Genomic DNA, 17,515 nt, shown 5'->3' on the forward strand with positions numbered 1-17,515 from the left:
GGGGTCTTCAGGAAGTGATTAAATCATGAGGGCTCTACCATCACAGATGAAATTAGTGCTCTTATGAAAGAGGTCAAAAGGAGCTGTCACTTTCACATTCTATCATGTGAGGACAGAGAGCATGTCATGCATGAAGAACAGACCCTCACTAGATACTTAATCTGCTGGCACCCTGTTCATGGAATTTCCAGTTACTAGAACTGTGAGAAATAAATTACTATTACTAATAAATTACCTAGTCTCCTATATTTACAGCAGTCAGAAAGGACTAAAACAATCACCTAATGGAGCTGCCACACTAGAGGGCTATGTCCTGTAACACCACCCTTGAAACTGGCAAGTGACTTCACCAATACAAGGTTAAAAAGACTACCCACTTGCCACAGGATGGGACCTGCTCTTTAGTTTAGTTCTTATCCCAGAACTTCCCCATGGGTTCAGAACAAAGTCAGTATTCAGCAGAGATGCATTCCTGATTAGCTTTATTCCCTGCCTTACCCTACGCCTCTCAATGTTCTGTAAAGAGCACTCCCTCAAAAAATCACTTCAACAAGATTCCCAATCTTAAGCTCTGACTCTGAAGCACTTGATGTAGAATAAGGAGTGAGGTGAAAGAAAATAAAGGTGTACATCATGCAAAATTTTATCTATCACTGATTATTAAACCTAGGCTTTATTTGCAAGAAAACTTTTACCATATCTTAAGCATAGGGCTCCCAGTTGTAGACTGAGGGATCTACATGCCTAAGAAATCTCTTAGGTTTTTTAGCAGGACATAAAATTCATACCCATAAATCAATGTATTCCAATATACCAATAATGAATCAGCTGAAAGAGAAATTAGGAAAACTATCCCATTCACAATTGCCTCAAAAAAATATTCAGGAATCAATCTAACAAAAGAGGTGAAAGACCTCCATAGCGAAAACTACAGAACGCCACCCAAAAAACTGAAGAAACCATAGAAGATGGAAAGATTGCCCATGTTTTGGGTAGGCATGTAAATATTGCTAAAATGGTGTTACTACCAAAAGTGCTATACAGACTTAATACAATTTCTATTAAAATTCAAATGATGTTCTTCATAGAAATAGAGAAAGTAATCATGAAATTCATTTGGAAAGATAAGAGACCCAGAATAGTCAAAGCAATCCTTAGCAAAAAAAGTAAAGCAGGAAGCATCACAAATACCTGAACTTAAATTATACTACAGAGCTATAGCAATGAAGAAAGCATGGTATTGGCACCAAAACAGACAGGAAGTCCAATGGCACAAAATAGAAGACAGAGACAAACCCACATATACAGTTGTCTCATACTAGACAAAGGTGCCATAAATGTACATTGGAGGAAAGATAGTCTCCTTAACAAACTATGCTGGGAAAACTGGAAATCCATATGTAATAGAATGAAATTGAACCTCCTCTCTCACCCTTGCACAAAACTCAACTCAAAGTGGATCAAGGACCTAAGGTTTGACCAGAGACCTGTGCCTACTAGAAGAAAATATAGGCCCAAATCTCCATCATGTCAGTTTAGGAACTGACTTCCTCAATAAAACTCCTAAAGCACAAGAAGTAAAATCAAAAATCAATAAATGGAATGGTATCAAACTAAAAAGCTTTTTTTCAGCAAAGGAAACAATCAAGAATGTAAACAGAGAGACTACAGAATGGGAGAAAATCTTTGCCATTTGCACCTCAGATAGACCATTAATCTTCAGGATATATAAAGAACTCAAAAAACTTAACACCAAATAAACAAATAACACAACCAATAAGTGGGCAAAGGAACTGAACAGGCACTTAACAGGAGAAGAAATATAAATGGTCAGAAAATATGTGAAAAAACGTTCAACATCTCTATCAACTAGAGAAATGCAAATTAAAACTACACTTAGGTTCCATCTCACTCCAGTCAGAATGGCAATTATCAAGAATAAAAGTAACGACAAATGTTGGTGAGGTGTGGGAGAAAGATACACTCATACATTACTGGTAGGACTGCAAATTGGTGCTTCCACTTTGGAAAGCAGTATGAAGATTCCTCAGAAAACTTGGATAGAACCACCACTTGACCACTCCTTGGTCTATACCCAAAGGACTTAAAATTAGCATACTATAGTGATGCAGCCACATCAATGTTTATAGCAGCTCAATTCATAATACCTAAGATATGGTACTATCATTAAGTGCCCTTCAACAGATGAATGGATAAAGAAAATGTGGTGTATGTACACAATGTAATATTAATTGGTCATAAAGAAGAATGAATTTATGACTTTTGCTGTTAAATGGAAGGATCTGGGACTATTATGCTAAATGAAATAAACCAATCCCAAAAAACTAAAGATCAAATGTTATGTTTGATGGGCAGATGCTAGCACACAGCAAGGTGAGGAGGGGAAGAACAGAAGTTCAGTGGATTAGACAAAGGGGGCGTAAAGGGAAGGAAGTGGGGATAGAAATAGAAAAGTCATTAGAATGAATCAGACTTAACTTTCGTATGTTTATAGATGAATACACCACCAGTGAAATTCCACATGATGTACAACCACAAGAATGGGATCCTAATTAGAATAAGTTATATTCCATGTATGTATAATGTGTCAACTATACTGTCATGTATATCTAAAAATAACAAATTTTTAAAAATTAAAATAAGATGGGATGGGGAGGGATGAGGATTCTTTAGGGAGAAGTTATGTGGTCAAGACAGTTCAGGACAAGGGAAAGCATTATGTATTCAAAAAAAGGAGAAGGAGGAGGAGGAGAAGGAGAAAGAAGCAATCTCTTAGGTTTTTGTCATTTAAAAATAAAAGTAGTAATAATTTCTGCAGCAGAAACTCCTAAATATTAGAGACACTTAATTTTACTTCCTTTTATAATCATGTATACCTAAAGATTCAAATGAATTATGTCTCTACTATTTCTTTCTCTTCAAGCTTGCATGTTTTTCTGTCCCCAAAACTACTTCATTAAGATAAAATCAATACAATCAGCATCTTCCTCTTTGACTACTTCCTTCATGCCTCAAAATCAGGCAAAATTTTATCTGATAATGCCCACTATTATTTTCATCCATGTTAACAAAAAACAAATTTGCAGTGGCTTTCTCTTTAACTTGAGGTACAATTTATATACTATAAAAATACATAATTCATAATTGAAGAGTTCCAAGAAATTACTTTTAATAGAATTTTTTTTATTTGAAAGGGAAACTTGGGAGTCATTTGATTCAATATATTTCTTAAACTAGAAGTGTTTAATAAAAATCTAAAGCATTCTTCATAGTTATATTATAATTGGTCCTCCTTATTTGTCCTCAGTTGTAAACTGAAGGAAGAGAATTGCTAGAAACTATTCTTTTGATGGAAGGGGTGGCTTTGGTGGGTAACAGGGCATACCATCAAGGACATGCTCACTTTTGTGTTCAGTTTTCAAAAGGTATTAATTAGGTAGGCACTGGGTGTTTAAAAAGCACTAACATAATTCACATAATTTAATGACAGTCTTTGGGTTTTGTATTAGTGTGTCTCATATATATTCATTTCCAATGCTTATGATTATAAATACATATGGAAAATAAGGATCAAAAAGATTTCTTTGATCATGTTGATATGTGTAGACATTTCTCAGATTTTACATATGTTAGAAAGAAGAGCATCTCCAGAATGGAGTGCTTAAAAATAAAGCAACATAGTATTTCTGGGGTATAAGAGTCAGCTATACCTACACAACTAAAATCTAGATTGGAGTCACAAACTTTCTCTGTAAAGGACATGGCTTTGGAGAGTATGCTCAGCTTTGCTGTCATGGCATAAGAGTAACCACAGGTAATATGCAAACGAATGAGCACTGTTGTTTTCCACTAAAACCTCATTGACAAAAATAGACACTAAGCCAGATTTAATTCATAGCTATTAAGTTTGCAAGACCTTTATCTAGATTAACCCTCATAAAAAATCATCATATATAAATACACTCACACATAAAATACTATACTGAGTATTTCAAGGACTATGTGCTGAAAACAAAAGAATAAATAATGAAAAATTTACCCTTATTTTCTTTTTTTGTATTATAAGATTAGAGATGAAGTCATTTGAGCCATACCGAAGATATTACATTTATTCTCTGTGGACATTTTATTATCTTTCAGACAACTAGATAAGAATACCTTATACTCATTGTTTCTATGCTTATAAATCAGATAGTTTATAAATATTCATAGATGCAGAATATTCCCTACAGAATTATCTTCAAAACAATAATTATGTAAATTACTGATTGTCCAAAGCACTTAATTTCTTAGCAATGTGCAATCTGAGCTAGCCTAAAGACAAGTTAATAAACAGTTTTTAAAATGAATGATAGTAGTGTCTTGTATCTATAATCAGTGATAAAGTTTAAAAAACAATGAACAATCTTAGAGGCAATTTTTAATTTGATAAACACATAATAAAACTCTTACTTTCATAAAATATATGTTATAAACACTGCAAATAAATTCAGCATATCACAAATGCTATCATGTAGTAACATCTCTTTCAATTACAGTGAAAAATCATTTTCTACCTGATCTTCAAAAAAAAAGTGCTGCTTACCTGTTTATGCATTTAGCCATCTGAGATCTTAACCCCACTAGGATGTTAAAATATTTACTTGCATGCTTTTTTTCCCCTACATTAAAAAGATTCCTAATAAAAACTGTCTTAGTTTGAACTGCTATAACAAATTACTAGCAATTGAGTGTTCTATAAAAAACAAAACAAGCATTTATTTTGCAAGTTCTGGAGGTTGGAAGTTCAAGATCAGGTCAGCAGTATGGTCAGGTTCTAGAGAGGTGTCTCTTCTAGAATGCAGACTGCTAACCTCTCTATATCGTTACATGACAGACATTTGGGAGTATACTTTCTTGGAACTCATTAAAGCACTTGGGAATACTGCCCTCAAGACTTCATTTAGCCCTATTTCCCAAAAGCTTCACTTCCTATCATTATCACATTAGGTGGTAGGGCTTCTATATTTGAATTTGGGGAAAACACAAACATTCAGCCCAGAATGTAAGTTCCGTTCTAAGCATCTCCCCATATTAAATTTCTTCTCTTTGTAGGAGCCCTAGAAGACTGAATTACATGGTTAATCAGATACAGAGAACATGTTCTTATAATCATGATAACATAGTACAACAATTTTCAAACAATAAAAAAGATGATTCATAAAGTTTTGTAATAAAACAGATTTTAGAAAATATCAACATCCTTCTTTCAGTAAGTTTATTATAGAGATGTTATGATCATTATTAATAATTCTTTGTTGATTTGGCTTTTTTCTCTTTGTTTCTTGACTTTGGTTGCAGTGAAGACAACTAAGCAGAGTTTATTGAGGAGCTCAAAACTTTATTCAATCACTATTTCACACCACAGATATCCAAAGGACTAAACACGTCCCCTGTCTCCAGGAGCTTATAGTCTGGTGGGCAAAAGAAAACTATACAGGAAAAATGAATAACAATAAAAGTTTTAAACAAAAATTCAAAATAATAGAAAACTAACAGAGGGAGTTCATCATTAATTTTAAAGTGAAGAGAAATATGTTGTTTATATAGTTTAGAAAAGCCTAATAATTAAGAGTTTATTCCTGACTACATCTGAATACATCTGGGTTTCTTTGTCATAAAGTAACTGAATTTTTATTTAGAGATATTCCTAAAAAGCTAAGTTTATAAATAAGGGGAAAACTAAGTATATGTCATAATAAATGCAAAAAAGGGGGAAACAAATTAGAGCAATGTTGAAGAAACAGTATTGCAATTAGTCACAATCAAAAAATATTTGAGAGGCTTTATGAAACAGGTATGTTTGCTTGGTTTAAAAATGCCTTCAGGGAACTTATCTTCCTGTGTGAGAAAAGTGACAATAGAATTATAAATACATGAAATTATTTTCATTATTTATAAGACTGTAAAGATAATCTAATATGGGATGGATAACAACTTGTGCAGTGGGGGAGGGAGGAGGGTAGCTATTTTAGCTAGAGGTGTCAGGGAAGGCTTCTTTGAACAGACAACTGGACCAAGATTTCAAGGATGAAAAATGTGGCAGCCATGCATATATCTGGAAAAAAACTTTCCACATAGATGGAAAAAACAGCAAGTGCAAAGGTTTCTAGGTATGGATGTGCTTGGCATATTCATATCTGAGAAACAGAAAGGGAACTCCTGTAAATGGAACATAATTCCTCTTAGAAGGGAAGGGAGTAATGGAAGATGACACTGGAGAGATATGTACAGATCTATCATGCAGGAATTCTGCATGCCCTGGTGAGCAGTTTGGAGTGGGAATTTATTCTAATATAGCGAAAAATCATGGGGAAATGTTAAGGAAGGAAGGAGTAATAATAAGCTGCCCTATGATATTTATGCATAAGGCACAGGTTTGAAATTAAAATCCAAAAATAGAGCAAAATTCAATCAAATGTAAAGACAATAAAGTCAATTATAAAATAAATGTTATAAAACAACATAAGAGGAAAGCATGATACTTCACTTACTTGTTTAATGTGTATTTTATTAAGATTTTATATAAGATGCTGTGCTAGATGCAGGAACACAAGTAAAAAAATTAAATGAATAAATAATACAAAATCCCAGTCTTCAAAATTTAGAAGTTAAAAAAATGTGAGCATACTTGAGAAATCACAATTACAATATAAGAATTATTACAAAAGAGGCACATGTATCACTTAAGGTAAAAGAATTAAGCAGACAAAAAAGAGTGCCTGAACTTGCCTAGGTGTCGTCAGAGAACACTTCAAAAGACAGTAAAATCTTAGAAGAAGCACAAAGTCTTAGCCAATCTGAAGCAAATGGACAAAAGTTGAGAACATTCCAGGTGAGGAAGTTCACTCAAATACTCACTTAACAATATAAAAACAAAACACATTGAGCACTTATCCTATGGTCTGGAAGAATCAGATCAGAAGCATGGATGTAGAGTACCATAAAACATTTAGAAACTGCAAAGGTTGCAGTCTAAGGAAAAAGAATGGTATGCATAATGAAGGAAATAACAACATCATGAAGTTTGTATGCCAGGTGGAGAATGGGAAGCCACTGAAGGTTTATAAGAAGAAAGGAAACTTTACCAGGTTTACATTTGAGAAAGATGATTTGCATGAAATTCCTTAATCAACTACAAATTAACTTTTAAGCTAATAAGAATGATCAAGATATACATACAAAAATAAAAAAATTACAAAACTACAATGAAAGAATACATGTACTTATCCTCCACAGTTGTTTCTAAATCTTTCATTGCTTATGAATTTAATTGTTAGCTTACTAATTTAATTATTAGTGTCTGATGTAGCTAATTTCACACAGAGATTCAATATGAAAAAAGGCAAGAGAATATGATGGGAGAAAATTCAGATATACCAAAATAATTCAAAATCAACCAATAAGATGCTTGTTCTGAAAGTAGCTATTGAAGTTGAAGCTATTTTCTATAAATATCTTTATTCCTATTTTTAAACTAAAAATGATTAATTTAAGAAATAATATCATCTTATTAGACCAATTTTCCTGATAGATGTTTTGGTTGTATTCTAGAAAATAAAAGCATTTGCCTTACATGAACTCAATCCACATTGAACATTTGCTTATCAACATTCATCCTTCCTCTGGTCTAGTCCTATCAGTTTGGTTAATGAATATGAACAGACATACTCAGTTTTTTTTGTTCTGCTATTTCTCATTTGTGTGATCTTATTCTTTAATTTTACTTCCAACTGTGAGTAAAGAACTAATGTTCACCTCTCCACAAAACCTTCTCTACTAGAGAAGGTTGTTCTTGAAATCAACCCACTACTTTATTGTTATTTTATCACTATAACTACATAGCCATTTCTAAATGCAAGAACAATATCACATTTTTTAAATTTCCATAGTACCTAACACAATGCTGCATTTGTAGGGAGCACACCATAATTATTAATACAACAAAGGAAGCAAAGTAGCATCTCAAATAAGGGAAGACATTATGGATTAGTCAATAAATGCCATTGAGGACTTGTCTAGAAAAAAATAATATTAGAGCTATGCCACATATTCTATATCAGGATAAATTGCAAAAAGATCAAACACTTAATTGTTAAAGTAAAAATAAAAAAATATTAGAAGTAATCCAGAAGAAGTATCTTCATAATTTTGGTGCATTTAAGTATGATGCACAAACTATGAATGAAAAGAACAATAGATTCCATTAAAAAAAATTAAACAATCTTGACAGAAAAAAACACAAAAAGCAATGGCTAAAGAAAAAATGACAAGATGTAATAAATATTTTCAACTCCTATCACAAACCAGTAAACATAAAGATTACCTACAATTTGATAATAAATTAACCCAATAGAAAAATAGGCAAATGATATGCATGGTTTGAGGGAAATTAAATTCAAATAAACCTTAAACACAAGAATAAGAGAATAAGAGTGATGAATATCAAAACTACATAAATCTACCATTCTTTACCCAGAAGATGGACAAGAAATACAAAAGATCACTAATACTGTTTGACCAGGCAGTAAGGAAACAGGCATTTTCATATGCTACTAGTCAAAGTGTAAACTGGTACAACCTCTATAAAGGGTAATTAGACATTACCTATCAAAATCACAGAAGCAAACCCTTTAATCCTACAACTTTAAGGATTTCTCTCAAAGACATAATTATATGTACGTGAAAAGTCTCATTTAAAATGTTATTCACCACAATATGATTTAGAATAGATTAGAAACAATCTAAATGACCATAACAAGGTGTCTGATTAGAAGTATTACACAATACCCACAAAAGGGAACAGTTTACAGTCATTATAAAAAAGAATATATAAACTCATTACTTTGATTTTGGAATAATCTCCAAGACACACATGTGAAAAGGAAAGATTCAAAATCTACACCATGTACGTAAAATGAGCTACATGATAGGGATATGGGTAAGGAAAAATAAAGCCCACACTGCTTTTATCTGTGTAAAATACCTGTGTGAGGATACACAAACAACAGGTATTATTTGCTGCCTCTGGGGATGGGAAAGGTGGTGAAGCAAAACTTTTCATGATATTTCCACTATAAATATACTTTTTTGTACTTTTCAAATTGTGGGCTATTTAATTATTTTAAACCAACATTTAAAATCACATTTTTACAAGTCTTCCACCTCAGCAAACAGTAATTGATTCATAACTTAGAAAGTATTTACTGATTAAATAGGGAAAATGCCCAAATAACAACAGTGCCCTATATTTTCTAATTATTTTGAAACTTATATAATGTGTTATATGTTAAAGTAAGTAAACAAATAATTTTTAATGATCTAAACATTATTAACTACATGTGAATATAGTTACTTACATTTAATTTCTAAGAAAATTATCCCAGAAAAGTAACATTAATTTCAAATATTATAAAGACACCTCCCTACTCCTCTTTAACTTAAGTACGTAAAATTCCATTTAAGATTACTTAAAGTTTCAATATACTTAAGCACAATCTTCTAAAAACATATCTGCCAAATTAACACTTTAATCGTTATATTTTCTTCAGTTTTTTCTTAATTCTAGAGCAATTTTTGGTTAATTTTACCTTTTAATTAGAAAACCCAGCTAAACTATAGACGTGAAGACTTGAATTTGTTTTTATGGAAGACATACTATTTTATTCTCTAACCATGAAAACAAAATCTACTTGTTTCTAAGTAATGAACTAAAAGTCTATTTTGAGGATCATGCACAATTATAAACACAATAATGAAAGGGAAAAGTGCTCCCTGTTCAATTTACCCTTGCATTTAGATTACGTTTGTTTCAAAAAAAAAAAAAAAAAGTAACATCTCACAATTTTCAAGACTACTACCCAAATTCCAGTTTATAGAAATCCTATAAATTACACAAACACAATTTTTACTAACATAAAAATTGTAATCAGTGATGTCAATTGCAATTCCACACAAAGGGTGTAGAGCATTTATTTTCTCAGAGGTCCTAGTTTGGAATCAAAATGCATTATTTTGAGAACAACTACAAGGTTCTGTCCTCAATGTGTTAATTAGAAATAAACATAGTATAGTCTTAAGATTTTGTTTATCCCTCAGTTAACAAAACTTTGAAATCACAATGGAATTCAGAGGTGACCAACTCTAACAAGGGAATCCCCCTGGTGTTCCACACATTGTGTGTCATGTGTTAGTGAGAAAATGGTGGATTTGGAGTCTGTTTAAATTCCAATTCTGCCACTTAGCAACTGTTGTGACCCTTAAAAAAGGTTCTCTCCTTCTCAGTCTCTTAGCTGAAAAATGGGAATTATAATATCTGTGGCTATTGTGAGAATGATAAATAACAAAAAATGAAATGCCTAGGCACTCAAAAGCAATGAAAAGTATTTTTATTATTACTTGCCTTTAGTAAACCAAATAATAGTACTCTTGGGGGAAAATTTCCACTTGATCTTCAAATCCAGATTTAATTGAGAAAATAATACTATTTATTACAGGTATGTTATTAAGAATGTGATTTAAAAAATCATAGGCTATAAGGATACCACTACAGCCACTGTTAAACATAGGAATATATATGTTTATATATATTTATTTTTTTCTCACCTACTTTCATCTACATCATTATACATGCACTGAATATGTACAGTGATATATAGTGATAAAGATGAGGATAAGCTGAGAACAAAGACAAAGGTGAATAATGCAGGAAGCAGTTTTCACATTTGTTTCAAGAGTTTGAGCTTGAACATTAGGTGGAATAATTTCTGAGTCCTAGTTTTACCATTTTCTAACTGCTAGGCTTGGGAGCATTGCCATACTTTTTTCATCTGAAAAAAAAAAACTGGGATACTAATAATACACACTTTCTTCTATAGTATAGATGTAGAATTCTAAAATATACTTTTTCTAGTGAGATGATTAGATGATTTTATCTTTTTATTCTGTTGATGTTATATATTTATTAATTTGTATACATTGAACCACCCTTACACCTCTAGGATAAATAGTCAATCATGGTGAATAATTTTTTGATGTTCCATTGTGTTCAATTTGTTAGTATTTTGCAAATTTTTATATCTACATTCATCAAGGAATTGGTTTATACCTCTCTCTCTCTCTCTCTCTCTCTCTCTCTCTCTCTCTCTCTCTCTCTCTCTCTTTTAATTTTGTTGCTGCTGTTGTTGTCACTGTTATTTTTGTTACTGAATTTTTGTCCTTGTCTGGTTTTGGGATCAGGATAATCCTGTCCTGGTAGAAGTTTAGATCTATTTGTTCCCTTTAAATTCTTTGAAATAGTTTGATAAGAATTGACAAGTTTGGTAAAATTCTTTAAAATTTTGGTAAAATTCATCAGTGAAGCCATTCAATCCTGGACTTTTCTTTGATGGGACATTTTGTTAGGGTCTTTTCTTTGTTGGGGTACTTTTTTTGTTATGATTCCATCTCATTATTCATTAATGGTCTAGTCAGGTTTTTTATACCCTCATGGTTCAATTTTGTTAGGTCATACGTATCCTGAAATTTATCAATTTCTTTCATGTTTTCCAATTTGTAAGCAGATAGATATTCATACATCACTGGTTTTAATATGTTTAATGTATAGTCAGATTTTAGGAATCATTGATCTGGCTACAGGAGTTTCTGATGGTTAGAAAGCCAATGCTGCTGGGTGGTGCACCCCTGTAATACTAGCAGCTTGGGAGACTGAGGCAGGAAGATTGAGAGCTCAAATACAGCCTCAGCAACTTAGGCCCTAAGCAACTTAGTGAGACCCTGTCTCTAAAAAAATATTTAAAAACAGGACTGGGGACATGGCTCAGTGGTTAACACCCCTGGATTCAATCTCCAGTACAAAAAAAAAAAAAAAAAAAAAAAAATGGAAAAAAAGCCCATGTGTTTTTTTTTATAGCTTCTCCTGTGTTGCATAAAACCAGACAAAGGGGATATTGGCATCACTGTCACCCCCCAAAAAAAACCCTACTGTGGTAAGAATAAGAATACCTTGCTTTTAAATTAAAGCAAACTGTAAGTCATCTCTTTGGTATATCAGTGTATGTGAAACCCAAATATTAAGCTTTTCTCATATGTTCCTGAGACATTTAAAAAAGTGTACCTCCCTCTGACTAAATAGTCGCTGAAATCCTCAATATTTATCAAAGAAAGTATCTAGCCTGGTCCTCTGCCTCCTGAAAGGAGGGCGGCTTTATGATATTTGTTTTGATTGACCACATTCATGAATCACTTACAAATTCACTTCTTGGTATCAAATTATTCAAATGAACCCAAAAAAACTCATGGCATTCCCTTTTGTATATGTCCCTAATTTTATATGAACTAATCATATGTTTCTTTTATATCTAAAAAGTTAAAAAATGAGAAAGACTGACATTGATAAGTGTCTTTGTCTGGGTCTTCCCAAAAGCCTGAGAAAAGATTTGTAGGTAGGTAATCTATTTGAAAAGAGATCTCAGGGAATAGGAGTGAGGGATGGAAGAATGAGTGGGAAAGGAGGGAAAGTGAAACAAAATGTGTAACCTAGTTATAAATCTCTATGGGAAATAATCAATCAATTCTATAGAAGGTTCCAAGATGCTTTATGGACAAGCATTTCATAATTGCCCACTTGGCATTTATTTTTCAGCATTTATTTTTCAGGTCTGTTTCCCTTTAACCAATAATGGCCCCATGGGCATTAACTCCATTGCACCCTATTCTCTTGTTTAATCATGAATGAAAGCCTGGCAGATCTCATACAATCAGAGAAGCCCACATCAGAAAACAAGAAGTGATTTGCCCAGGTTGAGGCATTTTCAAGTTGCACCTATATAAATATGGTCAAAGTCTGCGTGGACCTGATCACTAAAGCATTGACGGTAGTGAGAAGTGGGGCCAAGATGAGGTAGCGTGCAGGAGAGTTGTGGTTTGCATGTGAGGTGTCTTCCAAAAGCTCACATGTAAGACAATTCAAGAAGATTCAGAGGAGAAATTATTGGGTTGTGAGAGCCTTAACCCCATCAGTGAATTAATCACCTGATGGAATTAACTGAATGGTAACTGAAGGCAGGTGGGGCACTGGGGGGCATGGCTTTGGGGTATATATTTGTATCTGGCAAGTGGAGATCTCTCTCACTGCTTTCTGATCATCATGTGAAATGCTTCCCTCTGCCACACTCTTCCACCATGATGTCCTGCCTCACCTTGAGCCCTGAGGAATGGAGCCTGCTGTCTATGAACTGAGACCTCTGAAACCATGAGCCCCCCTGCAAAAAATAAACTTTTCCTCCCCTACAATTGTTCTGGTCAGGTCCTTTAGTCACAACATGGAGAAAAGCTGACTAAAACAAGAGTTAGGTAGATAATACTCAAGTAGTTCTAATCTGATCTGTGATGTTCTTTGGTTTCATGATCTTACCCTTTGGAATTAGAGACCTCAAAATATAAACCCTTCCTTGACCTATCAGAGACACACAGGTCAATCCATAGATCCTTTACACTTGGAAAAAACACAGGATTTCAGTGGGAAAAAAGACAATCTTTCTTATAAAGGAACAGGTTTTTTTTGTTGTTGTTGTTGTTGTTTTTTATGTTTTAACTACTTTGTACCCTGTAAAACATATCAAATAAAAACTTTCCTGGGGTCATTCTGAATGGGCTCTGTAAGGACACTAAGAACCCAACAGAGCGACTCCATCACATGGAGGAGTAATGAGGAGGGACAGAGAAAAAAAATAGGCTAATGTTATATATTCTCAACAAGGCCTCTCAAGCAGCCACTAGAGGAAGCATCTTCTTTTTTTTTTTTTAATATTTTTTAGTTGTAGATGTACACAATATCTTTATTTACTTATTTATTTTTGTGTGGTGCTGAGGATTGAACTCAGTGTCTCACACGTGCAAGGCAAGCACTCTACCACTGAGCTTACAGCTCCAGCCCCAGGGAGCATCTTCTTTAAATAAGTCCCAGGCCCTGAAGTGAGAAACCATCTTACAACAGCCAGATAAATGCTAACCTTTCCAATCCTTTTTCTTTTTTTTAAATTTGTTCTTTTAGGTATACAGACAGTAGAGTGTATTGACATATTATACATACATGGAGTATAACTTATCCTAATTAGGATCCCATTCTTGTGATAGCTATGGAACTAACTTAGGTGCCCTTTAACAGATGAATAGTTAAAGAAAATGTTGTATATATACACAATGAACTATTACTCAGTCATAATAAAGCATTAAATTATGGCATTTGCCAGTAAATTAAGTGAACTGGAGACTATGATGCTAAGTGAAATAAACCAGTCCCCAAAAACGAAAGCTGAATATTCTTTCTGATATGTGGATGATAACACATAATGGGAGGGGGAGAATAGATATTCATTGGATTAGACAGTAGAATGAATCAGACATAATTTTCTGATCCTTTTTGTATCCCGAACACCATTGCCTTAACCATAGAAACCAAAGTTACCAGGAAGGATGAGGAAAGAAGAAATTGTCAGATAGGTAAGTGGTTTTCATAATTTAGTGTATAGTAGTCACCTGGAGCACTTGTTAAAAGATATCGCTGACCCCATCCCCATAGTTTCTGATTCAGTAAGTATGGGTGAAGCCCAAGATTTCACATTCCTAACAACTTTCCCTGTGATGCTGCTGACCCAAAGGACCCACTTTAAGAATCACTGAAATAGGAAAACAGAAATGAAGTACCACACCCCCTACATGGATTCTCGCATACAAAAACTTAATCTAGGGTAAGAAAGTAATTTCAATTTTGAATGAAGACAGAAGTGTTTGTCAATACACAGAAGCAGACACTTTTCATTACCATATTGAAACGGTATCTATAAGTTACACACACTGTAGGACACACAAAGAACCAAAAAGTCATAGAATTGTTCTTGTTTCTATGCAGTAGCACCACTGAAGAAATTCAAAGGAGCAGAGAAACAAAAATAAAGATACTTTCTGACTGTATCTTACAATTGTATGAATTACAAAGATAAGGTATCACACCATTTTCTTAAAGCAATGGACCTTACAAAATCTGACTTCATATTTTAAAAAGATGAGTATGCTTGTTTAATTAGACAATATCAAGTTTCAGGGCTTTGCCCACTAAGCAACTCTAATTTATTTACATTTTATAATAGCTAGATTAATTTGAAAGTTTTAGAACAACATAGATATTTTTCATATACACTACAGTTTAAGAGTGTGACCAACCTAGATGCCCTTCAGTTGATGAACAGATAAAGAAACTGTGGTATATATACACAATGGAATATTACTCAGCCATAAAGAATAGTAAAATTATGGCATTTGCAGGTAAATGGATGAAGTTGGAAAATATCATGCTAAGTGAAATAGATCGAGCCCAAAAAACCAAAGGCCAAATGTTTTCTCTGATAAGTGCATGACAATATGTAACGATGGGGGACGGCGGGGTGAGGGGAGAGGAATGAAGGAATTTTGAATAGTGTAGAGGAAAAAGGGGTAGGAGGGTGTGGGAATGGAAAAACAGAATGAAACAGACAGTATTACCCTATGTATATGTATGATTACATGAATGGTGTGAATCTACATTGTATACAACCATAGAAATGAAGAGCTGTACCCCATTTGTGTACAATGAATCAAAATGTGTCTGTAAAAATAAAAAATATTTTAATTAAAAAAAAAGGAAAAATAATAATAATGAGTGTGTGTTCTGTAGCAGAATTCTTCAATCACACAGGACTTGTACAAAACCCCTTCCTGAAGAGAAAAACACTGGCAAAGATTTTCTCCACTCTGTAGGTTCTCTCCTCACATTACTGATAGTTTCCTTTGCTGAGAGAAAGCTTTTTAGTTTGAATCTATCCCAGTTATTGATTCTTGCTTTTATTTCTTATACTATGGGAGTCATGTTAAGGAAGTCTGATCCTGGGCCGACATGTTGAAGATTTGGACCTACTTTTTCTTCTATAAGATGAAGGGTCTCTTCTAATTCCAAGGTCCTTGATCCATTTTGAGTTGAGTTTTGTGCAGAGTGAGAGAATAGGGGTTTAGTTTCATTCTGCTGCGTATGGATTTCCAGTTTTCCCAGCACCATTTGTTGAAGAGGCTATCTTTTCTCCATTGCATATTTTTGGCCCCTTTGTCTAGTATGAGAAAATTGTATTTATTTGGGTTTGTGTCCATGTCCTCTATTCTGTACCATTGATCTACTTGTCTATTTTGGTACCAATACCATGCCATTTTTGTTACTATTGCTTTGTAGTAGAGTTGAAGATCTGGTACTGTGATACCCCCTGCTTCACTCTTCCTGCTAAGGATTGCTTTATCTATTCCGGGTTTCTTATTCTTCCAGATGAATTTCATGACTGCTTGTTCTATTTCTGTGAGGTACCTCATTGGGATTTTAATTGGAATTTCATTGAATCTGTATAGCACTTTAGGTAGTATGGCCATTTTGACAATATTAATTCTGCCTATCCAAGAACATGGGAGGTCTTTCAATCTTCTAAGGTTTTCTTTCATTTCTTTCTTTATGTTCTGTAATTCTCATTGTAGAGGTCTTTCACCTCTTTTGTTAGATTGATTCCCAAGTATTTTATTTTTTTTGAGGCTATGGTGAATGGGATAGTTTTCCTAACTTCTCTTTCTGAAGATTCATCACTTATGTATAAAAATGCATTGGATTTATGAGCATTGATCTTATATCCTGCCACTTTACTGAATTCACTTATGAGTTCTAAAAGTTTTCTGGTGGAATTTCCTGGTTCCTCTAAATATATAATCATGTCATCAGCGAACAGGGATAGTTTGAGTTCTTCTTTTCCTATTCGTATCCCTTTAATTTCTTTGGTTTGTCTAATTGCTCTGGCTAGAGTTTCAAGGACAATGTTGAATAGAAGTGGTGAAAGAGGGCATCCCTGCCTTTTTCCAGTTTTTAGGGGGAATGCTTTCAGTTTTTCACCATTTAGAATGATATTGGCCATGGGCTTAGCATAGATGGCCTTTACAATGTTAAGGAATGTTCCCACAATCCCTATTTTTTCTAGTGTTTTGAGCATAAAGGGATGCTGTATTTTATCAAATACTTCAGATAGAGCACTAATCTCCAGAATCTATAAAGAACTCAAAAAACTCTATACCAAGAATACAAATAATCCAATCAACAAATGGCCTAAGGAAATGAACAGACACTTCACAGAAGATCTACAAGTAATCAACAGACATATGAAAAAAATGTTCAACTTCTCTAGTAATAAGAGAAATGCAAATCAAAACTACCCCAAGATTCCATCTCACCCCAATTAGAATGGCAATTATCAAGAATACAAGCAACAATAGGTGTTGGCGAGGATGTGGGGAAAAGGTACGCTTATACATTGCTGGTGGGGTTGCAAACTAGTGCAGCTGCTCTGGAAAGCAGTGGGGAGATTCCTCAGAAAGCTTGGAATGGAACCAACAT

The sequence above is a fragment of the Sciurus vulgaris genome (genome assembly GCF_902686455.1).
Source record: "Sciurus vulgaris genome assembly, chromosome: 7".
Classification (NCBI taxonomy): Eukaryota; Metazoa; Chordata; class Mammalia; order Rodentia; family Sciuridae; genus Sciurus; species Sciurus vulgaris.